The sequence below is a fragment of the Schistocerca serialis genome, chromosome 9 (assembly GCF_023864345.2).
Source record: "Schistocerca serialis cubense isolate TAMUIC-IGC-003099 chromosome 9, iqSchSeri2.2, whole genome shotgun sequence".
Lineage (NCBI taxonomy): Eukaryota > Metazoa > Arthropoda > Insecta > Orthoptera > Acrididae > Schistocerca > Schistocerca serialis.
Genome location: NC_064646.1, coordinates 549,958,400 through 549,984,550, shown reverse-complemented (window position 1 = coordinate 549,984,550; position 26,151 = coordinate 549,958,400).

The following is a 26,151-nucleotide window of genomic DNA, read 5'->3' as shown; positions in this document are numbered from 1 at the left end:
TGAACCATTCCTGTGACACTAGTTATAGATTCCGATGCATCACTTCAGGTTTACTGTATCATTCTGACCTTCTTATTGACGATGAAACACAGAAAATGCATCGGAATTATATACAAAAGGCACAATGCCGACTTAAGTACTAGAAGGCTGACTCTTCTTACCGTCTATGTTTTGAACCATTCCTGTGACACTTGTTATAGATTCCGATGCTTCACTTCAGGTTTACTGTAGCCCTCTGACCGTCGTATTGACGATGAAACACAGAAATTGCATCGGAATTAAATACAAAAGGCAGAATGCCGACTTAAGTACAAGAAGACTGACTCTTCTTACTGGCTATGTTTTGAACCATTCCTGTGACACTATTTATAGATTCCGATGCTTCACTTCAGTTTTAGTGTATCCCTCTGACCTTCTTATTGATGATGAAACACAGAAATTGCATCGGAATTAAATACAAAAGGCACAATGCCGACTCAAGTACAGGAAGACTGACTCTTGTTACTGTCTATGTTTTGAACCATTCCTGTGACACTAGTTATAGATTCCGATGCTTCACTTCAGTTTTACAGTATCCCTCTGACCTTCTTATTGACGATGAAACACAGAAATTGCATCGGTATTAAATACAAAAGGCACAATGCCTACTCAAGTACAAGAAGACTGGCTCTTCTGACTGTCGATGTTTTGTACCTTTCCTGTGAGACCGGTTTTAGATTCCGATGCTTCACGTCAGGTTTACTGTATCCCTTGGACCTTCTTATTGACGACGAAACACAGAAATTACATCGGAAATAAATAGAAAAAGCACAATGCCGACTTAAGTTCAAGAAAACAGACTCTTTTTAATATCTATGTTTTGAACCATTCCTGTGACACTAGTAATAGATTCCGGTGCATCACTTCATGTTACTGTATCAATCTGACCTTCTTATTGACTTTGAACCACAGAAATTGTAACGGAATTAACTACAAAAGGAACAATGCTGACTTAAGTACAAGAAAAATGCTCTTCTTAACATCTATGCTTTGAACCATTCTTGTGACACTAGTTATAGATTCCGATTCGTCACTTCAGGTTACTGTATCCAGGTGACCTTCTTAATGTCGATAAAACACAGAAATAGCATCGGAATTAAATACAAAGGGCACAATGCCGACCTATGTACAAGAAGACTGAATCTTCTTACTGTCTATGTTTTGATCCATTCCTGTGACTATAGTTATAGATTCCGATGCTTCACTTCAGATTTACTGTATCCCTCCGACCTTCTTATTGACGATGAAACACAGAAATTGCTTCGGAATTAAATACAAAAGGCACAATGCCGACTCATGTACAAGAAGTCTGGCTCTTCTTACTGCCTATGTTTTGAACCTTACCTGTGAGACCGGTGTTAGATTCCGATGCTTCACTTCAGGTTTACTGTATCCCTTGGACCTTCTTATTGACGACGATACACAGAAATTGCATCGGAATTAAATAGAGAAAACACAATGCCGACTTAAGTACAAGAAAACTGACTCTTCTTAATATCTATGTTTTGAACCATTCCTGTGACACTAGTTATAGATTCCGATGCATCACTTCAGGTTTACTGTATCATTCTGACCTTCTTATTGACGATGAAACACAGAAAATGCATCGGAATTATATACAAAAGGCACAGTACCGCCTTAAGTACTAGAAGACTGACTCTTCTTACTGTCTATGTTTTGAACCATTCCTGTGACACTAGTTATAGATTCCGATGCTTCTCTTCAGGTTTACTGTATCCCTGTGACCCACCTATTGACGATGAAACACGGATATTGCGTCGGAATTAAATACAAAAGACACAATGCCGACTTAAGTACAAGAAAACTGACTCTTCTTACTGTCTATGTTTGAACCATTCCTGTGACACTAGTTATAGATTCCGATGCTTCACTTCAGGTTTACTGTATCCCTCTGACCTTCGAATTGACAATGAAACACAGAAATTGCATCGGAATTAAATACAAAAGGCACAATGCCGACTTAAGTACAAAAAGACTGACTCTTCTTACTGTCTATGTTTTGAACCACTCCTGTGACACTAGTTGTAGATTCCGATGCTTCACTTCAGGTTTACTGTATCCCTCTGACCTTCTTATTGACGATCAAACACAGAAAATTCATCGGAATTAAATACAAAAGGCACAAAGCCGACTCCAGTACAAGAACACTGACTCCTCTTACTGTCTATGGTTTGAACCATTCCATAACTAGTGTCAACTAGTTATAGATTCCGTTGCTTCACTTCAGGTGTACTGGATCCCTCTGACCTTCGTATTGACGATCAAACACAGGAAATTCATCGGAATTAAATACAAAAGGCACAATGCCGACTCAAGTACAAGAAGACTGGCTCTTCTTACTCTCTATGTTTTGAACCATTCCTGTGACACTAGTTATAGATTCCGATGCTTCACATCAGGTTTACTGTATCCAGCTGACCTTCTTATTGACGATGATGCACATAAATTGCATCGGAATTAAATACAAAAGGCACAATGCCGACTTAAGTACAAGTAGACTGACTGTACTTACTGTTTATGCTTTGACTCAGTCCTGTGACACTACTTATAGATTCCGATGCTTCACTTCAGGTTCACTGTATCCCTCAGACCTTCTTATTGACGATGAAACACAGAAAATGCATCGGAATTAAATACAAAAGGCACAATGCCGACTTCAGTAGTAGAAGACTGACTCTTCCTACTGTCTATGTTTTGAACCATTCCTCTGACACTAGTTATAGATTCGGATGCTTCACTTCAGGTTTACTGTATCCCTCTGACCGTCTTATTGACGATGAAACACAGAAATTGCATCGGAATTAAATACAAAAGGCACAATGCCGACTTAAGTACAAGAAAACTCACTCTTCTTACTGTTTATGATTTGAATTATTCCTTTGACACTAGTTATAGATTCCGATGCTTCACTTCAGGTTTACTGTATCCAGCTGACCTTCTTATTGACGATGAAACACAGAAATTGCTTCGGAATTAAATGCAAAAGCACAATGCCAGATCAGGTCCAAGAAATCAGTCTCAACTTACTGTCTATGTTTTGAACCTTTCCTGTGAGACCGGTTTTAGATTCCGATGCTTCACTTCAGGTATACTGTATCCCTGGGACCTTCTTATTGACGACGAATCACAGAAATTGCACCGGAATTAAATAGAAAAGGCACAATGCTGACTTAAGTACGAGAAAAAAGCTCTTCATAACATCAACGCTTTGAACCATTCTTGTGACACTAGTTATAGATTCCGATGCGTCACTTTAGGTTTACTGTATCCAGGTGACCTTCTTAATGACTATGAAACACAGAAATAGCATCGGCATTAAAGAGGAAAAGCACAATGCCGACTTAAGTACAAGAAGACTGACTCTTCTTCCTGTCTATGTTTTGAACCATTCCTGTGACACTAGTTATAGATTCCGATGCTTCACTTCAGGTTTACTGTATCCTTCTGACCTTCTTATTGACGATGAAACACAGAAATTGCATCTTAATTAAATACAAAAGGCACAATGCCGACTTAAGTAGAAGATGACTGACTCTTCTTACTGTCTATGTTTTGAACCATTCCTGTGACACTAGTTATAGATTCCGATGCTTCACGTCAGGTTTACTGTATCCCTCTGACTGTCGTATTGACGATGAAACACAGAAATTTCGTCGGAATTAAATACAAAATGTTCAATGCCGACTCAAGTACAAGAAGACTGGCTCTTCTTACTGTTTATGTTTTGAACCATTCCCATGGCACTAGTTATAGATTCCGATGCTTCACTTCAGATTTACTGTATCCTTCCGACCTTCTTATTGACGATGAAACACAGAAATTGCATCGGAATTAAATACAAAAGGCACAATGCCGACTGAAGTACAAAAAGACTGACTCTAATTACTCTCTATGTTTTGAACCATTCCTGTGACACTAGTTATAGATTCCGATGCTTCACTTCAGGTTTACTGCATCCCTCTGACCTTCTTATTGACGATCAAACACAGAAAATTCATCGGAATTAAATACAAAAGGCACAATGCCGACTCCAGTACAAGAACACTGACTCTTCTTACTGTCTATTGTTTGAACCATTCCTGTGACACTAGTTGTAGATTCCGATGCTTTACTTCAGGTTTACTGGATCCCTCTGACCTTCTTATTGACGATCAAACACAGAAAATTCATCGGAATTAAATACAAAAGGCACAATGCCGACTCAAGTACAAGAAGACTGGCTCTTATTACTCTCTATGTTTTGAACCATTCCTGTGACACTACTTATAGATTCCGATGCTTCACTTGAGGTTTACTGTATCCAGCTGACCTTCTTATTGACGATGAAACACTGAAATTGCATCGGAATTAAATACAAAAAACACAATGCCGACTTAAGTACAAGAGAACTGACTCTTCTTACGGTCTATGTTTTGAACCATTCCTGTGACACTAGTTATAGATTCCGATGCTTCACTTCAGGTTTACTGTATTTCTCTGACCTTCTTATTGACGATGAAACACAGAAATTGCATCGGAATTAAATACAAAAGTCACAATGCCGACATAAGTACAAGAAGACTGACTCTTCCTACTGTCTGTGTATGAACCAATCCTGTGACACTAGTTATAGATTCCGATGCTTCACTTCAGGTTTACCGTATCCCTCTGACCTTCTTATTGACGATCAAACACAGAAAATTCATCGGAATTGTATACAAAAGGCACAATGCCGACTCAAGTACAAGAAGACTGGCTCTTCTTACTCTCTATGTTTTGAACCATTCCTGTGACACTATTTATAGATTCCGATGCTTCACTTCAGTTTTACTGTATCCCTCTGACCTTCTTATTGGCGATGAAACACGGAAATTGCATCGGAATTAAATACAAAAGTCACAGTGCCGACTCAAGTACAAGAAGACTGACTCTTCTTACTGTCTATGTTTTGAACCATTCCTGTGACACTAGTTATAGATTCCGATGCTTCACTTCAGTTTTACTGTATCCCTCTGACCTTCTTATTGACGATGAAACACAGAAATTGCTTCGGAATTAAATACAAAAGGCACAATGCCGACTCATGTACAAGAAGTCTGGCTCTTCTTACTACCTATGTTTTGAACCTTACCTGTGAGACCGGTTTTAGATTCCGATGCTTCACTTCAGGTTTACTGTATCCCTTGGACCTTCTTATTGACGACGAAACACAGAAATTGCATCGCAATTAAATAGAGAAAACATAATGCCGACTTAAGTACAAGAAAACAGACTCTTCATAATATCTATGTTTTGAACCACTCCTGTGACACTAGTTATAGATTCTGATGCATCACTTCAGGTTTACTGTATCATTCTGTCCTTGTTATTGACGATGAAACACAGAAAATGCATCGGAATTATATACAAAAGGCACAATGCCGCCTTAAGTACTAGAAGACTGACTCTTCTTACTGTCTATGTTTTGAACCATTCCTGTGACACTAGTTATAGATTCCGATGCTTCACTTGAGGTTTACTGTATCCCTCTGACCTTCTTATTGACGATGAACACAGTAATTGCATCGGAATTAAATACAAAAGTCACTATGCCGACTTAAGTACAAGAAGACTGGCTATACTTCCTGTCTATGTTTGAACCATTCCTGTGACACTAGTTGTAGATTCCAATGCTTCACTTCAGGTTTACTGTATCCAGCTGACCTTCTTATTGACGATGAAGCACAGAAATTGCATCGGAATTAAATACAAAAGGCACAATGCCGACTTAAGTACAAGAAAACTCACTCTTCTTACTGTTTATGATTTGAATTATTCCTTTGACACTAGTTATAGATTCCGATGCTTCACTTCAGGTTTACTGTATCCCTGTGACCCTCTTATTGACGATGAATCACAGAAATTGCATCGGAATAAAATACAAAAAGCACAATGCCGACTTAAGTACAAGAAAACTGACTCTTCCCACTGTCTATGTTTGAACCATTCCTGTGACACTAGTTATAGATTCCGATGCTTCACTTCAGGTTTACTGTATCCGTCTGACCTTCTTATTGACTATGTAACACTTAAATTGCATCGGAATTAAATACAAAAGGCACAATGCCGACTTAGATACAAGAAAACTGACTCTTCTTTCTGTCTATGTTTGAACCATTCCTGTGACACTTGTTATAGATTCCGATGCTTCTCTTCAGGTTTACTGTATCCCTGTGACCCTCCTATTGACGATGAAACACAATTATTGCATCGGAATTAAATACAAAAGGCATTTTGCCGACTTAAGTACAAGTAGACTGACTGTACTTACTGTTTATGCTTTGACTCATTCCTGTGACACTACTTATAGATTCCGATGCTTCACTTCAGGTTTACTGTATCCAGCTGACCTTCTTATTGACGATGAAACACAGAAATTGCATAGGAATTAAATACAAAAAACACAATGCCGACTTAAGTACAAGAGAACTGACTCTTCTTACGGTCTATGTTTTGAACCATTCCTGTGACACTAGTTATAGATTCCGATGCTTCACTTCAGGTTTACTGTATTCCTCTGACCTTCTTATTGACGATGAAACACAGAAATTGCATCGGAATTAAATACAAAAGGCACAATGCCGACATAAGTACAAGAAGACTGACTCTCCCTACTGTCTGTGTATGAACCAATCCTGTGACACTAGTTATAGATTGTGATGCTTCACTTCAGGTTTATCGTATCCCTCTGACCTTCTTATTGACGATCAAACACAGAAAATTCATCGGAATTATATACAAAAGGCACAATGCCGACTTAAGTACAAGAAAACTCACTCTTCTTACTGTTTATGTTTTGAATTATTCCTTTGACACAAGTTATAGATTCCAATGCTTCACTTCAGGTTTACTGTATCCCTGTGACCCTCTTATTGACGATGAAACACAGAAATGGCATCGGAATAAAATACAAAAAGCACAATGCCTACTTAAGTACAAGAAAACTGACTCTACCCACTGTCTATGTTTGAACCACTCCTGTGACACTAGTTATAGATTCCGATGCTTCACTTCAGGTTTACTGTTTCCCTCTGACCTTCTTATCGACGATGTAACACTTAAATTGCGTCGGAATTAAATACAAAAGGTACAATGCCGACTTAGATACAAGAAGACTGACTCTTCTTACTGTCTATGTTTTGAACCATTCCTGTGACACTAGTTATAGATTCCGATGCTTCTCTTCAGGTTTAGTGTATCCCTCTGACCTTCTTATTGACGATGAAACACAGATATTGCATCGGAATTAAATACAAAAGACACAAGGCCGACTTAAGTACAAGAAAACTGACTCTTCTTACTGTCTATGTTTGAACCATTCCTGTGACACCTGTTATAGATTCCGATGCTTCTCTTCAGGTTTACTGTATCCCTGTGACCCTCCTATTGACGATGAAACACAGATATTGCATCGGAATTAAATACAAAAGGCACAATGCCGACTTGAGTACTTCTTACTGCCTATGATCTGAACCATTCCTGTGACACTAGTTACAGATTCCGATGCTTCACTTCAGGTTTACTGTATCCCTCTGACCTTCTTATTGACGATTAAACACAGAAAATTCATCGGAATTAAATACAATAGGCACAAAGCCGACTCCAGTACAGGAACACTGACTCCTCTTACTGTCTATGGTTTGAACCATTCCATAACTAGTGTCAACTAGTTATAGATTCCGTTGCTTCACTTCAGGTGTACTGGATCCCTCTGACCTTCGTATTGACGATCAAACACAGGAAATTCATCGGAATTAAATACAAAAGGCACAATGCCGACTCAAGTACAAGAAGACTGGCTCTTCTTACTCTCTATGTTTTGAACCATTCCTGTGACACTAGTTATAGATTCCGATGCTTCACGTCAGGTTTACTGTATCCAGCTCACCTGCATATTGACGATGAGGCACATAAATTGCATCGGAATTAAATACAAAAGGCATTTTGCCGACTTAAGTACAAGTAGACTGACTGTACTTACTGTTTATGCTTTGACTCATTCCTGTGACACTACTTACAGATTCCGATGCTTCACTTGTGGTTTACTGTATCCAGCTGACCTTCCTATTGACGATGAAACACAGAAATTGCATCGGAATTAAATACAAAAAACACAATGCCGACTTAAGTACAAGAGAACTGACTCTTCTTACGGTCTATGTTTTGAACCATTCCTGTGACACTAGTTATAGATTCCGATGCTTCACTTCAGGTTTACTGTATTCCTCTGACCTTCTTATTGACGATGAAACACAGAAATTGCATCGGAATTAAATACAAAAGGCACAATGCCGACATAAGTACAAGAAGACTGACTCTTCCCACTGTCTGTGTATGAACCAATCCTGAGGCATTAGTTATAGATTCCGATGCTTCACTTCAGGTTTATCGTATCCCTCTGACCTTCTTATTGACGATCAAACACAGAAAATTCATCGGAATAATATACAAAAGGCACAATGCCAACTCAAGTACAAGAAGACTGGCTCTTCTTACTCTCTATCATTTGAACCATTCCTGTGACACTATTTATAGATTCCGATGCTTCACTTCAGTTTTACTGTATCCCTCTGACCTTCTTATTGGCGATGAAACACGGAAATTGAATCGGAATTAAATACAAAAGTCACAATGCCGACTCATGTACAAGAAGACTGACTCTTCTTACTGTCTATGTTTTGAACCATTCCTGTGACACTAGTTATAGATTCCGATGCTTCACCTCAGTTTTACTGTATCCCTCTGACCTTCTTATTGACGACGAAACACAGAAATTGCTTCGGAATTAAATACAAAAGGCACAATGCCGACTCATGTACAAGAAGTCTGGCTCTTCTTACTGCCTATGTTTTGAACCTTACCTGTGAGACCGGTTTTAGATTCCGATGCTTCACTTCAGGTTTACTGTATCCCTTGGACCTTCTTATTGACGACGGAACACAGAAATTGCATCGGAATTAAATAGAGAAAACACAATGCCGACTTAAGTACAAGAGAACAGACTCTTCTTAATATCTATGTTTTGAACCACTCCTGTGACACTAGTTATAGATTCCGATGCATCACTTCAGGTTTACTGTATCCCTCTGACCTTCTTATTGACGATCAAACACAGAAAATTCATCGGAATTAAATACAAAAGGCACAAATCCGACTCCAGTACAAGAACACTGACTCCTCTTACTGTCTATGGATTGAACCATTCCATAACTAGTGTCAACTAGTTATAGATTCCGTTGCTTCACTTCAGGTGTACTGGATCCCTCTGACCTTCGTATTGACAATCAAACACAGGAAATACATCGGAAGTAAATACAAAAGGCACAATGCCGACTCAAGTACAAGAAGACTGGCTCTTCTTACTCTCTATGATTTGAACCATTCCTGTGACACTAGTTATAGATTCCGATGCTTCACGTCAGGTTTACTGTATCCAGCTGACCTGCTTATTGACGATGATGCACATAAATTGCATCGGAATTAAATACAAAAGGCACAATGCCGACTTAAGTACAAGTAGACTAACTGTACTTACTGTTTATGCTTTGACTCAGTCCTGTGACACTACTTATAGATTCCGATGCTTCACTTCAGATTCACTGTATCCCTCTGACCTTCTTATTGACGATGAAACACAGAAAATGCATCGGAATTAATTACAAAAGGCACAATGCTGACTTCAGTAGTAGAAGACTGACTCTTCCTACTGTCTATGTTTTGAACCATTCCTCTGACACTAGTTATAGATTCGGATGCTTCACTTCAGGTTTACTGTATCCCTCTGACCGTCTTATTTACTATGAAACACAGAAATTGCTTCGGAATTAAATGCAAAAGCACAATGCCAGCTCAGGTCCAAGAAATCAGGCTCAACTTACTGTCTATGTTTTGAACCTTTCCTGTGAGACCGGTTTTAGATTCCGATGCTTCACTTCAGGTTTACTGTATCCCTTGGACCTTCTTATTGACGATGAATCACAGAAATTGCACCGGAATTAAATAGAAAAGGCACAATGCTGACTTAAGTACAAGAATAAAGCTCTTCTTAACATCAATGCTTTGAACCATTCTTGTGACACTAGTTATAGATTCCGATGCGTCACTTCAGGTTTACTGTATCCAGGTGACCTTCTTAATGACGATGAAACACAGAAATAGCTTCGGAATTAAAGAGAAAAAGCACAATGCCGACTTAAGTACAAGAAGACTGACTCTTCTTACTGTCTATGTTTTGAACCATTCCTGTGACACTAGTTATAGATTCCGATGCTTCACTTCAGGTTTACTGTATCCGTCTGACCTTCTTATTGACTATGTAACACTTAAATTGCATCGGAATTAAATACAAAAGGCACAATGCCGACTTAGATACAAGAAAACTGACTCTTCTTTCTGTCTATGTTTGAACCATTCCTGTGACACTTGTTATAGATTCCGATGCTTCTCTTCAGGTTTACTGTATCCCTGTGACCCTCCTATTGACGATGAAACACAATTATTGCATCGGAATTAAATACAAAAGGCATTTTGCCGACTTAAGTACAAGTAGACTGACTGTACTTACTGTTTATGCTTTGACTCATTCCTGTGACACTACTTATAGATTCCGATGCTTCACTTGAGGTTTACTGTATCCAGCTGACCTTCTTATTGACGATGAAACACAGAAATTGCATCGGAATTAAATACAAAAAACACAATGCCGACTTAAGTACAAGAGAACTGACTCTTCTTACGGTCTATGTTTTGAACCATTCCTGTGACACTAGTTATAGATTCCGATGCTTCACTTCAGGTTTACTGTATTCCTCTGACCTTCTTATTGACGATGAAACACAGAAATTGCATCGGAATGAAATACAAAAGGCACAATGCCGACATAAGTACAAGAAGACTGACTCTCCCTACTGTCTGTGTATGAACCAATCCTGTGACACTAGTTATAGATTCTGATGCTTCACTTCAGGTTTATGGTATCCCTCTGACCTTCTTATTGACGATCAAACACAGAAAATTCATCGGAATTATATACAAAAGGCACAATGCCGACTCAAGTACAAGAAGACTGGCTCTTCTTACTCTCTATCTTTTGAACCATTCCTGTGACACTAGTTATAGATTCCGATGCTTCACTTCAGTTTTACTGTATCCCTCTGACCTTCTTATCGAAGATGTAACACTTAAATTGCATCGGAATTAAATACAAAAGGCACAGTGCCGACTTAGATACAAGAAGACTGACTCTTCTTACTGTCTATGTTTTGAACCATTCCTGTGACACTAGTTATAGATTCCGATGCTTCACTTCAGGTTTACTGTATCCCTCTGACCTTCTTATTGACGATGAAACACAGAAATTGCATCGGAATTAAATACAAAAGTCACTATGCCGACTCAAGTACAAGAAGACTGGTTATACTTCCTGTCTATGTTTGAACCATTCCTGTGACACTAGTTGTAGATTCCGATGCTTCACTTCAGGTTTACTGTATCCAGCTGACCTTCTTATTGACGATGAAGCACAGAAATTGCATCGGAATTAAATACAAAAGGCACAATGCCGACTTAAGTACAAGAAAACTCACTCTTCTTACTGTTTATGTTTTGAATTATTCCTTTGACACTAGTTATAGATTCCGATGCTTCACTTCAGGTTTACTGTATCCCTGTGACCCTCTTATTGACGATGAAACACAGAAATTGCATCGGAATAAAATACAAAAAGCACAATGCCGACTTAAGTACAAGAAAACTGACTCTTCCCACTGTCTATGTTTGAACCATTCCTGTGACACTAGTTATAGATTCCGATGCTTCACTTCAGGTTTACTGTATCCGTCTGACCTTCTTATTGACTATGTAACACTTAAATTGCATCGGAATTAATTACAAAAGGCACAATGCCGACATAGATACAAGAAAACTGACTCTTCTTTCTGTCTATGTTTGAACCATTCCTGTGACACTTGTTATAGATTCCGATGCTTCTCTTCAGGTTTACTGTATCCCTGTGACCCTCCTATTGACGATGAAACACAATTATTGCATCGGAATTAAATACAAAAGGCATTTTGCCGACTTAAGTACAAGTAGACTGACTGTACTTACTGTTTATGCTTTGACTCATTCCTGTGACACTACTTATAGATTCCGATGCTTCACTTGAGGTTTACTGTATCCAGCTGACCTTCTTATTGACGATGAAACACAGAAATTGCATCGGAATTGAATACAAAAAACACAATGCCGACTTAAGTACAAGAGAACTGACTCTTCTTACGGTCTATGATTTGAACCATTCCTGTGACACTAGTTATAGATTCCGATGCTTCACTTCAGGTTTACTGTATTCCTCTGACCTTCTTATTGACGATGAAACACAGAAATTGCATCGGAATTAAATACAAAAGGCACAATGCCGACATAAGTACAAGAAGACTGACTCTCCCTACTGTCTGTGTATGAACCAATCCTGTGACACTAGTTATAGATTCTGATGCTTCACTTCAGGTTTATCGTATCCCTCTGACCTTCTTATTGACGATCAAACACAGAAAATTCATCGGAATTAAATACAAAAGGCACAATGCCGACTTAAGTACAAGAAAACTGACTCTTCTTACTGTTTATGATTTGAACCATTCCTGTGACACTTGTTATAGATTCCGAATCTTCTCTTCAGGTTTACTGTATCCCTGTGACCCACCTATTGACGATGAAACACGGATATTGCGTCGGAATTAAATACAAAAGACTCAATGCCGACTTAAGTACAAGAAAACTGACTCTTCTTACTGTCTATGTTTGAACCATTCCTGTGACACTAGTTATAGATTCCGATGCTTCACTTCAGGTTTACTGTATCCCTCTGACCTTCGAATTGACGATGAAACACAGAAATTGCATCGGAATTAAATACAAAAGGCACAATGCCGACTTAAGTACAAAAAGACTGACTCTTCTTACTGTCTATGTTTTGAACCATTCCTGTGACACTAGTTGTAGATTCCGATGCTTCACTTCAGGTTTACTGTATCCCTCTGACCTTCTTATTGACGATGAAACACAGTAATTGCATCGGAATTAAATACAAAAGGCACAATGCCGACTTAAGGACAAGAAAACTGACTCTTCTTACTGTCTATGTTTTGAACTTTTCCTGTGACACTACTTATAGATTCCGATGCTTCACTTCAGATTTACTGTACCCCTTTGACTTCTTATTGACGCTGAAACACAGAAATTGCATCTCAATTAAATACAAAAGGCGCAATGCCGACTTAAGTACTTCTTACTGTCTATGGTTTGAACCATTCCTGTGACACTAGTTATAGATTCCGATGCTTCACTTCAGGTTTACTGTATCCCTCTGACATTCTTATTGACGAACAAACACAGAAAATTCATCGGATTTAATACAAAAGGCACAATGCCGACTCAAGTACAAGAAGACTGGCTCTTCTTACTATCTATGTTTTGAACCATTCCTGTGACACTAGTTATAGATTCCGATGCCTCACTTCAGGTTTACTGTATCCAGCTGACCTGCATATTGACGATGAAGCACATAAATTACATCGGAATTAAATACAAAAGGCACAATGCCGACTTAAGTACAAGTAAACTGACTGTACTTACCGTTTATGCCTTGACTCATTCCTGTGACACTACTTATAGATTCCGATGCTTCACTTGAGGTTTACTGTATCCAGCTGACCTTCTTATTGACGATGAAACACAGAAATTGCATCGAAATTAAATACAAAAAACACAATGCCGACTTAAGTACAAGAGAACTGACTCTTCTTACGGTCTATGTTTTGAACCATTCCTGTGACACTAGTTATAGATTCCGATGCTTCACTTCAGGTTTACTGTATACCTCTGACCTTCTTATTGACGATGAAACACAGAAATTGCATCGGAATTAAATACAAAAGTCACTATGCCGACTCAAGTACAAGAAGACTGGCTATACTTCCTGTCTATGTTTGAACCATTCCTGTGACACTAGTTGTAGATTCCGATGCTTCACTTCAGGTTTACTGTATCCAGATGACCTTCTTATTGACGATGAAACACAGAAATTGCATCGGAATTAAATACAAAAGTCACTATGCCGACTCAAGTACAAGAAAACTGACTCTTCCCACTGTCTATGTTTGAACCATTCCTGTGACACTAGTTATAGATTCCGATGCTTCACTTCAGGTTTACTGTATCCCTCTGACCTTCTTATCGACGATGTAACACTTAAATTGCATCGGAATTAAATACAAAAGGCACAATGCCGACTTAGATACAAGAAGACTGACTCTTCTTACTGTCTACGTTTTGAAACATTCCTGTGACACTAGTTATAGATTCCGATGCTTCTCTACAGGTTTACTGTATCCCTCTGACCTTCTTATTGACGATGAAACACAGATATTGCATCGGAATTAAATACAAAAGACACAATGCCGACTTAAGTACAAGAAAACTGACTCTTCTTACTGTCTATGTTTGAACCACTCCTGTGACACCTGTTATAGATTCCGATGCTTCTCTTCAGGTTTACTGTATCCCTGTGACCCTCCTATTGACGATGAAACACAGATATTGCATCGGAATTAAATACAAAAGGCACAATGCCGACTTAAATACTTCTTACAGCCTATGATTTGAACCATTCCTGTGACACTAGTTACAGATTCCGATGCTTCACTTCAGGTCTACTGTATCCCTCTGACCTTCTTATTGACGATCAAACACAGAAAATTCATCGGAATTAAATACAAAAGGCACAAAGCCGACTCCAGTACAAGAACACTGACTCCTCTTACTGTCTATCGTTTGAACCATTCCATAACTAGTGTCAACTAGTTATAGATTCCGTTGCTTCACTTCAGGTGTACTGGATCCCTCTGACCTTCGTATTGACGATCAAACACAGGAAATTCATCGGAATTAAATACAAAAGGCACAATGCCGACTCAAGTACAAGAAGACTGGCTCTTCTTACTCTCTATGTTTTGAACCATTCCTGTGACACTAGTTATAGATTCCGATGCTTCACATCAGGTTTACTGTATCCAGCTGACCTGCTTATTGACGATGATGCACATAAATTGCATCGGAATTAAATACAAAAGGCACAATGCCGACTTAAGTACAAGTAGACTGACTGTACTTACTATTTATGCTTTGACTCAGTCCTGTGACACTACTTATAGATTCCGATGCTTCACTTCAGGTTCACTGTATCCCTCTGACCTTCTTATTGACGATGAAACACAGAAAATGCATCGGAATTAAATACAAAAGGCACAATGCCGACTTCAGTAGTAGAAGACTGACTCTTCCTACTGTCTATGTTTTGAACCATTCCTCTGACACTAGTTATAGATTCGGATGCTTCACTTCAGGTTTACTGTATCCCTCTGACCGTCTTATTGACTATGAAACACAGAAATTGCTTCGGAATTAAATGCAAAAGCACAATGCCAGCTCATGTCCAAGAAATCAGTCTCAACTTACTGTCTATGTTTTGAACCTTTCCTGTGAGACCGGTTTTAGATTCCGATGCTTCACTTCAGGTATACTGTATCACTGGGACCTTCTTATTGACGACGAATCACAGAAATTGCACCGGAATTAAATAGAAAAGGCACAATGCTGACTTAAGTACGAGAAAAAAGCTCTTCTTAACATCAATGCTTTGAACCATTCTTGTGACACTAGTTATAGATTCCGATGCGTCACTTTAGGTTTACTGTATCCAGGTGACCTTCTTAATGACTATGAAACACAGAAATAGCATCGGCATTAAAGAGGAAAAGCACAATGCCGACTTAAGTACAAGAAGACTGACTCTTCTTCCTGTCTATGTTTTGAACCATTCCTGTGACACTAGTTATAGATTCCGATGCTTCACTTCAGGTTTACTGTATCCTTCTGACCTTCTTATTGACGATGAAACACAGACATTGCATCTTAATTAAATACAAAAGGCACAATGCCGACTTAAGTAGAAGATGACTGACTCTTCTTACTGTCTATGTTTTGAACCATTCCTGTGACACTAGTTATAGATTCCGATGCTTCACGTCAGGTTTACTGTATCCCTCTGACTGTCGTATTGACGATGAAACACAGAAATTTCGTCGGAATTAAATACAAAATGTTCAATGCCGACTCAAGTACAAGAAGACTGGCTCTTCTTACTGTTTATGTTTTGAACCATTCCCGTGACACTAGTTATAGATTCCGATGCTTCACTTCAGATTTACTGTATCCCTCCGACCTTCTTATTGACGATGAAACACAGAAATTGCATCGGAATTAAATACAAAAGGCACAATGCCGACTGAAGTACAAAAAGACTGACTCTAATTACTCTCTATGTTTTGAACCATTCCTGTGACACTAGTTATAGATTCCGATGCTTCACTTCAGGTTTACTGCATCCCTCTGAGCTTCTTATTGACGATCAAACACAGAAAATTCATCGGAATTAAATACAAAAGGCACAATGCCGACTCCAGTACAAGAACACTGACTCTTCTTACTGCCTATTGTTTGAACCATTCCTGTGACACTAGTTATAGATTCCGATGCTTCACTTCAGGTTTACTGGATCCCTCTGACCTTCATATTGACGATCAAACACAGAAAATTCATCGGAATTAAATACAAAAGGCACAATGCCGACTCAAGTACAAGAAGACTGGCTCTTCTTCTCTCTATGTTTTGAACCATTCCTTTGACACTACTTATAGATTCCGATGCTTCACTTGAGGTTTACTGTATCCAGCTGACCTTCTTACTGACGATGAAACACAGAAATTGCATCGGAATTAAATACAAAAAACACAATGCCGACTTAAGTACAAGAGAACTGACTCTTCTTACGGTCTATGTTTTGAACCATTCCTGTGACACTAGTTATAGATTCCGATGCTTCACTTCAGGTTTACTGTATTTCTCTGACCTTCTTATTGACGATGAAACACAGAAATTGCATCGGAATAAAATACAAAAGGCACAATGCCGACATAAGTACAAGAAGACTGACTCTTCCTACTGTCTGTGTATGAACCAATCCTGTGACACTAGTTATAGATTCCGATGCTTCACTTCAGGTTTACCGTATCCCTCTGACCTTCTTATTGACGATCAAACACAGAAAATTCATCGGAATTGTATACAAAAGGCTCAATGCCGACTCAAGTACAAGAAGACTGGCTCTTCTTACTCTCTATGTTTTGAACCATTCCTGTGACACTATTTATAGATTCCGATCCTTCACTTCAGCTTTACTGTATCTCTCTGACCTTCTTATTGGCGATGAAACACGGAAATTGCATCGGAATTAAATACAAAAGTCACAATGCCGACTCAAGTACAAGAAGACTGACTCTTCTTACTGTCTATGTTTTGAACCATTCCTGTGACACTAGTTATAGATTCCGATGCTTCACTTCAGTTTTACTGTATCCCTCTGACCTTCTTATTGACGATGAAACACAGAAATTGCTTCGGAATTAAATACAAAAGGCACAATGCCGACTCATGTACAAGACGTCTGGCTCTTCTTACTACCTATGTTTTGAACCTTACCTGTGAGACCGGTTTTAGATTCCGATGCTTCACTTCAGTTTTACTGTATCCCTTGGACCTTCTTATTGACGACGAAACACAGAAATTGCATCGGAATTAAATAGAGAAAACATAATGCCGACTTAAGTACAAGAAAACAGACTCTTCATAATATCTATGTTTTGAACCACTCCTGTGACACTAGTTATAGATTCTGATGCATCACTTCAGGTTTACTGTATCATTCTGACCTTCTTATTGACGATGAAACACAGAAAATGCATCGGAATTATATACAAAAGGCACAATGCCGCCTTAAGTACTAGAAGACTGACTCTTCTTACTGTCTATGTTTTGAACCATTACTGTGACACTAGTTATAGATTCCGATGCTTCACTTGAGGTTTACTGTATCCCTCTGACCTTCTTATTGACGATGAACACAGAAATTGCATCGGAATTAAATACAAAAGTCACTATGCCGACTTAAGTACAAGAAGACTGGCTATACTTCCTGTCTATGTTTGAACCATTCCTGTGACACTAGTTGTAGATTCCGATGCTTCACTTCAAGTTTACTGTATCCAGCTGACCTTCTTATTGACGATGAAGCACAGAAATTGCATCGGAATTAAATACAAAAGGCACAATGCCGACTTAAGTACAAGAAAACTCACTCTTCTTACTGTTTATGATTTGAATTATTCCTTTGACACTAGTTATAGATTCCGATGCTTCACTTCAGGTTTACTGTATCCCTGTGACCCTCTTATTGACGATGAAACACAGAAATTGCATCGGAATAAAATACAAAAAGCACAATGCCGACTTAAGTACAAGAAAACTGACTCTTCCCACTGTCTATGTTTGAACCATTCCTGTGACACTAGTTATAGATTCCGATGCTTCACTTCAGGTTTACTGTATCCGTCTGACCTTCTTATTGACTATGTAACACTTAAATTGCATCGGAATTAAATACAAAAGGCACAATGCCGACTTAGATACAAGAAAACTGACTCTTCTTTCTGTCTATGTTTGAACCATTCCTGTGACACTTGTTATAGATTCCGATGCTTCTCTTCAGGTTTACTGTATCCTTGTGACCCTCCTATTGACGATGAAACACAATTATTGCATCGGAATTAAATACAAAAGGCATTTTGCCGACTTAAGTACAAGTAGACTGACTGTACTTACTGTTTATGCTTTGACTCATTCCTGTGACACTACTTATAGATTCCGATGCTTCACTTGAGGTTTACTGTATCCAGCTGACCTTCTTATTGACGATGAAACACAGAAATTGCATCGGAATTAAATACAAAAAACACAATGCCGACTTAAGTACAAGAGAACTGACTCTTCTTACGGTCTATGTTTTGAACCATTCCTGTGACACTAGTTATAGATTCCGATGCTTCACTTCAGGTTTACTGTATTCCTCTGACCTTGTTATTGTCGATGAAACACAGAAATTGCATCGGAATTAAATACAAAAGGCACAATGCCGACATAAGTACAAGAAGACTGTCTCTCCCTACTGTCTGTGTATGAACCAATCCTGTGACACTAGTTATAGATTCTGATGCTTCACTTCAGGTTTATCGTATCCCTCTGACCTTCTTATTGACGATCAAACACAGAAAATTCATCGGAATTATATACAAAAGGCACAATGCCGACTTAAGTACAAGAAAACTCACTCTTCTTACTGTTTATGTTTTGAATTATTCCTTTGACACTAGTTATAGATGCCGATGCTTCACTTCAGGTTTACTGTATCCCTGGGACCCTCTTATTGACGATGAAACACAGAAATGGCATCGGAATAAAATACAAAAAGCACAATGCCTACTTAAGTACAAGAAAACTGACTCTTCCCACTGTCTATGTTTGAACCATTCCTGTGACACTAGTTATAGATTCCGATGCTTCACTTCAGGTTTACTGTTTCCCTCTGACCTTCTTATCGACGATGTAACACTTAAATTGCGTCGGAATTAAATACAAAAGATACAATGCCGACTTAGATACAAGAAGACTGACTCTTCTTACTGTCTATGTTTTGGACCATTCCTGTGACACTAGTTATTGATTCCGATGCTTCTCTTCAGGTTTACTGTACCCCTCTGACCTTCTTATTGACGATGAAACACAGATATTGCATCGGAATTAAATACAAAAGACACAAGGCCGACTTAAGTACAAGAAAACTGACTCTTCTTACTGTCTATGTTTGAACCATTCCTGTGACACCTGTTATAGATTCCGATGGTTCTCTTCAGGTTTACTGTATCCCTGTGACCCTCCTATTGACGATGAAACACAGATATTGCATCGGAATTAAATACAAAAGGCACAATGCCGACTTGAGTACTTCTTACTGCCTATGATTTGAACCATTCCTGTGACACTAGTTACAGATTCCGATGCTTCACTTCAGGTTTACTGTATCCCTCTGACCTTCTTATTGACGATCAAACACAGAAAATTCATCGGAATTAAATACAATAGGCACAAAGCCGACTCCAGTACAAGAACACTGACTCCTCTTACTGTCTATGGTTTGAACCATTCCATAACTAGTGTCAACTAGTTATAGATACCGTTGCTTCACTTCAGGTGTACTGGATCCCTCTGACCTTCGTATAGACGATCAAACACAGGAAATTCATCGGAATTAAATACAAAAGGCACAATGCCGACTCAAGTACAAGAAGACTGGCTCTTCTTACTCTCTATGTTTTGAACCATTCCTGTGACTCTAGTTATAGATTCCGATGCTTCACCTCAGTTTTACTGTATCCCTCTGACCTTCTTATTGACGATGAAACACAGAAATTGCTTCGGAATTAAATACAAAAGGCACAATGCCGACTCATGTACAAGAAGTCTGGCTCTCCTTACTGCCTATGTTTTGAACCTTACCTGTGAGACCGGTTTTAGATTCCGATGCTTCACTTCAGGTTTACTGTATCCCTTGGACCTTCTTATTGACGACGAAACACAGAAATTGCATCGGAATTAAATAGAGAAAACACAATGCCGACTTAAGTACAAGAGAACAGACTCTTCTTAATATCTATGTTTTGAACCACTGCTGTGACACTAGTTATAGATTCCGATGCATCACTTCAGGTTTACTGTATCATTCTGACCTTCTTATTGACGATGAAACACAGAAAATGCATCGGAATTATATACAAAAGGCACAATGCCGCCTTAAGTACTAGAAGACTGACTCTTCTTACTGTCTATGTTTTGAACCATTCCTGTGACACTAGTTATAGATTCCGATGCTTCACTTCAGGTTTACTGTATCCCTGTGACCCTCTTATTGACGATGAAACACAGAAATGGCATCGGAATAAAATACAAAAAGCACAATGCCTACTTAAGTACAAGAAAACTGACTATTCCCACTGTCTATGTTTGAACCATTCCTGTGACACTAGTTATAGATTCCGATGCGTCACTTCAGGTTTACTGTATCCAGGAGACCTTCTTAATGACGATGAAACACAGAAATAGCTTCGGAATTAAAGAGAAAAAGCACAATGCCGACTTAAGTACAAGAAGACTGACTCTTTTTACTGTCTATGTTTTGAACCATTCCTGTGACACTAGTTATAGATTCCGATGCTTCACTTCAGGTTTACTGTATCCTTCTGACCTTCTTATTGACGATGAAACACAGAAATTGCATCTTAATTAAATACAAAAGGCACAATGCCGACTTAAGTACAAGATGACTGACTCTTCTTACTGTCTATGTTTTGAACCATTCCTGTGACACTAGTTATAGATTCCGATGCTTCACGTCAGGTTTACTGTATCCTTCTGACTGTCGTTTTGACGATGAAACACAGAAATTTCATCGGAATTAAATACAAAATGTTCAATGCCGACTCAAGTACAAGAAGACTGACTCTTCCCACTGTCTATGTTTGAACCATTCCTGTGACACTAGTTATAGATTCCGATGCTTCACTTCAGGTTTACTGTATCCGTCTGACCTTCTTATTGACTATGTAACACTTAAATTGCATCGGAATTAAATACAAAAGGCACAATGCCGACTTAGATACAAGAAAACTGACTCTTCTTTCTGTCTATGTTTGAACCATTCCTGTGACACTTGTTATAGATTCCGATGCTTCTCTTCAGGTTTACTGTATCCCTGTGACCCTCCTATTGACGATGAAACACAATTATTGCATCGGAATTAAATACAAAAGGCATTTTGCCGACTTAAGTACAAGTAGACTGACTGTACTTACTGTTTATGCTTTGACTCATTCCTGTGACACTACTTATAGATTCCGATGCTTCACTTGAGGTTTACTGTTTCCAGCTGACCTTCTTATTGACGATGAAACACAGAAATTGCATCGGAATTAAATACAAAAAACACAATGCCGACTTAAGTACAAGAGAACTGACTCTTCTTACGGTCTATGTTTAGAACCATTCCTGTGACACTAGTTATAGATTCCGATGCTTCACTTCAGGTTTACTGTATTCCTCTGACCTTCATATTGACGATGAAACACAGAAATTGCATCGGAATTAAATACAAAAGGCACAATGCCGACATAAGTACAAGAAGACTGACTCTCCCTACTGTCTGTGTTTGAACCTATCCTGTGACACTAGATATAGATTCTGATGCTTCACTTCAGGTTTATCGTATCCCTCTGACCTTCTTATTGACGATCAAACACAGAAAATTCATCGGAATTATATACAAAAGGCACAATGCCGACTCAAGTACAAGAAGACTGGCTCTTCTTACTCTCTATCTTTTGAACCATTCCTGTGACACTAGTTATAGATTCCGATGCTTCACTTCAGTTTTACTGTATGCCTCTGACCTTCTTATCGACGATGTAACACTTAAATTGCATCGGAATTAAATACAAAAGGCACAGTGCCGACTTAGATACAAGAAGACTGACTCTTCTTACTGTCTATGTTTTGAACCATTCCTGTGACACTAGTTATAGATTCCGATGCTTCACTTCAGGTTTACTGTATCCCTCTGACCTTCTTATTGACGATGAAACACAGAAATTGCATCGGAATTAAATACAAAAGTCACTATGCCGACTCAAGTACAAGAAGACTGGTTATACTTCCTGTCTATGTTTTAACCATTCCTGTGACACTAGTTGTAGATTCCGATGCTTCACTTCAGGTTTAATGTATCCAGCTGACCTTCTTATTGACGATGAAGCACAGAAATTGCATCGGAATTAAATACAAAAGGCACAATGCCGACTTAAGTACAAGAAAACTCACTCTTCTTACTGTTTATGTTTTGAATTATTCCTTTGACACTAGTTATAGATTCCGATGCTTCACTTCAGGTTTACTGTATCCCTGTGACCCTCTTATTGACGATGAAACACAGAAATTGCATCGGAATAAAATACAAAAAGCACAATGCCGACTTAAGTACAAGAAAACTGACTTTTCCCACTGTCTATGTTTGAACCATTCCTGTGACACTAGTTATAGATTCCGATTCTTCACTTCAGGTTTACTGTATCCGTCTGACCTTCTTATTGACTATGTAACACTTAAATTGCATCGGAATTAATTACAAAAGGCACAATGCCGACTTAGATACAAGAAAACTGACTCTTCTTTCTGTCTATGTTTGAACCATTCCTGTGACACTTGTTATAGACTCCGATGCTTCTCTTCAGGTTTACTGTATCCCTGTGACCCTCCTATTGACGATGAAACACAATTATTGCATCGGAATTAAATACAAAAGGCATTTTGCCGACTTAAGTACAAGTAGACTGACTGTACTTACTGTTTATGCTTTGACTCATTCCTGTGACACTACTTATAGATTCCGATGCTTCACTTGAGGTTTACTGTATCCAGCTGACCTTCTTATTGACGATGAAACACAGAAATTGCATCGGAATTAAATACAAAAAACACAATGCCGACTTAAGTACAAGAGAACTGACTCTTCTTACGGTCTATGTTTTGAACCATTCCTGTGACACTAGTTATAGATTCCGATGCTTCACTTCAGGTTTACTGTATTCCTCTGACCTTCTTATTGACGATGAAACACAGAAATTGCATCGGAATTAAATACAAAAGGCACAATGCCGACATAAGTACAAGAAGACTGACTCTCCCTACTGTCTGTGTATGAACCAATCCTGTGACACTAGTTATAGATTCTGATGCTTCACTTCAGGTTTATCGTATCCCTCTGACCTTCTTATTGACGATCAAACACAGAAAATTCATCGGAATTATATACAAAAGGCACAATGCCGACTCAAGTACAAGAAGACTGGCTCTTCTTACTCTCTATCTTTTGAACCATTCCTGTGACACTAGTTATAGATTCCGATGCTTCACTTCAGTTTTACTGTATCCCTCTGACCTTCTTATCGACGATGTAACACTTAAATTGCATCGGAATTAAATACAAAAGGCACAGTGCCGACTTAGATACAAGAAGACTGACTCTTCTTACTGTCTATGCTTTGAACCATTCCTGTGACACTAGTTATAGATTCCGATGCTTCACTTCAGGTTTACTGTATCCCTCTGACCTTCTTATTGACGATGAAACACAGAAATTGCATCGGAATTAAATACAAAAGTCACTATGCCGACTCAAGTACAAGAAGACTGGTTATACTTCCTGTCTATGTTTTAACCATTCCTGTGACACTAGTTGTAGATTCCGATGCTTCACTTCAGGTTTACTGTATCCAGCTGACCTTCTTATTGACGATGAAGCACAGAAATTGCATCGGAATTAAATACAAAAGGCACAATGCCGACTTAAGTACAAGAAAACTCACTCTTCTTACTGTTTATGTTTTGAATTATTCCTTTGACACTAGTTATAGATTCCGATGCTTCACTTCAGGTTTACTGTATCCCTGTGACCCTCTTATTGACGATGAAACACAGAAATTGCATCGGAATAAAATACAAAAAGCACAATGCCGACTTAAGTACAAGAAAACTGACTTTTCCCACTGTCTATGTTTGAACCATTCCTGTGACACTAGTTATAGATTCCGATGCTTCACTTCAGGTTTACTGTATCCGTCTGTCCTTCTTATTGACTATGTAACACTTAAATTGCATCGGAATTAATTACAAAAGGCACAATGCCGACTTAGATACAAGAAAACTGACTCTTCTTTATGTCTATGTTTGAACCATTCCTGTGACACTTGTTATAGACTCCGATGCTTCTCTTCAGGTTTACTGTATCCCTGTGACCCTCCTATTGACGATGAAACACAATTATTGCATCGGAATTAAATACAAAAGGCATTTTGCCGACTTAAGTACAAGTAGACTGACTGTACTTACTGTTTATGCTTTGACTCATTCCTGTGACACTACTTATAGTTTCCGATGCTTCACTTGAGGTTTACTGTATCCAGCTGACCTTCTTATTGACGATGAAACACAGAAATTGCATCGGAATTAAATACAAAAAACACAATGCCGACTTAAGTACAAGAGAACTGACTCTTCTTACGGTCTATGTTTTGAACCATTCCTGTGACACTAGTTATAGATTCCGATGCTTCACTTCAGGTTTACTGTATTCCTCTGACCCTCTTATTGACGATGAAACACAGAAATTGCATCGGAATTAAATACAAAAGGCACAATGCCGACATAAGTACAAGAAGACTGACTCTCCCTACTGTCTGTGTATGAACCAATCCTGTGACACTAGTTATAGATTCTGATGCTTCACTTCAGGTTTATCGTATCCCTCTGACCTTCTTATTGACGATCAAACACAGAAAATTCCTCGGAATTATATACAAAAGGCACAATGCCGACTCAAGTACAAGAAGACTGGCTCTTCTTACTCTCTATCTTTTGAACCATTCCTGTGACACTAGTTATAGATTCCGATGCTTCACTTCAGTTTTACTGTATCCCTCTGACCTTCTTATCGACGATGTAACACTTAAATTGCATCGGAATTAAATACAAAAGGCACAGTGCCGACTTAGATACAAGAAGACTGACTCTTCTTACTGTCTATGTTTTGAACCATTCCTGTGACACTAGTTATAGATTCCGATGCTTCACTTCAGGTTTACTGTATCCCTCTGACCTTCTTATTGACGATGAAACACAGAAATTGCATCGGAATTAAATACAAAAGTCACTATGCCGACTCAAGTACAAGAACACTGGTTATACTTCCTGTCTATGTTTGAACCATTCCTGTGACACTAGTTGTAGAATCCGATGCTTCAATTCAGGTTTACTGTATCCAGCTGACCTTCTTATTGACGATGAAGCACAGAAATTGCATCGGAATTAAATACAAAAGGCACAATGCCGACTTAAGTACAAGAAAACTCACTCTTCTTACTGTTTATGTTTTGAATTATTCCTTTGACACTAGTTATAGATTCCGATGCCTCACTTCAGGTTTACTGTATCCCTGTGACCCTCTTATTGACG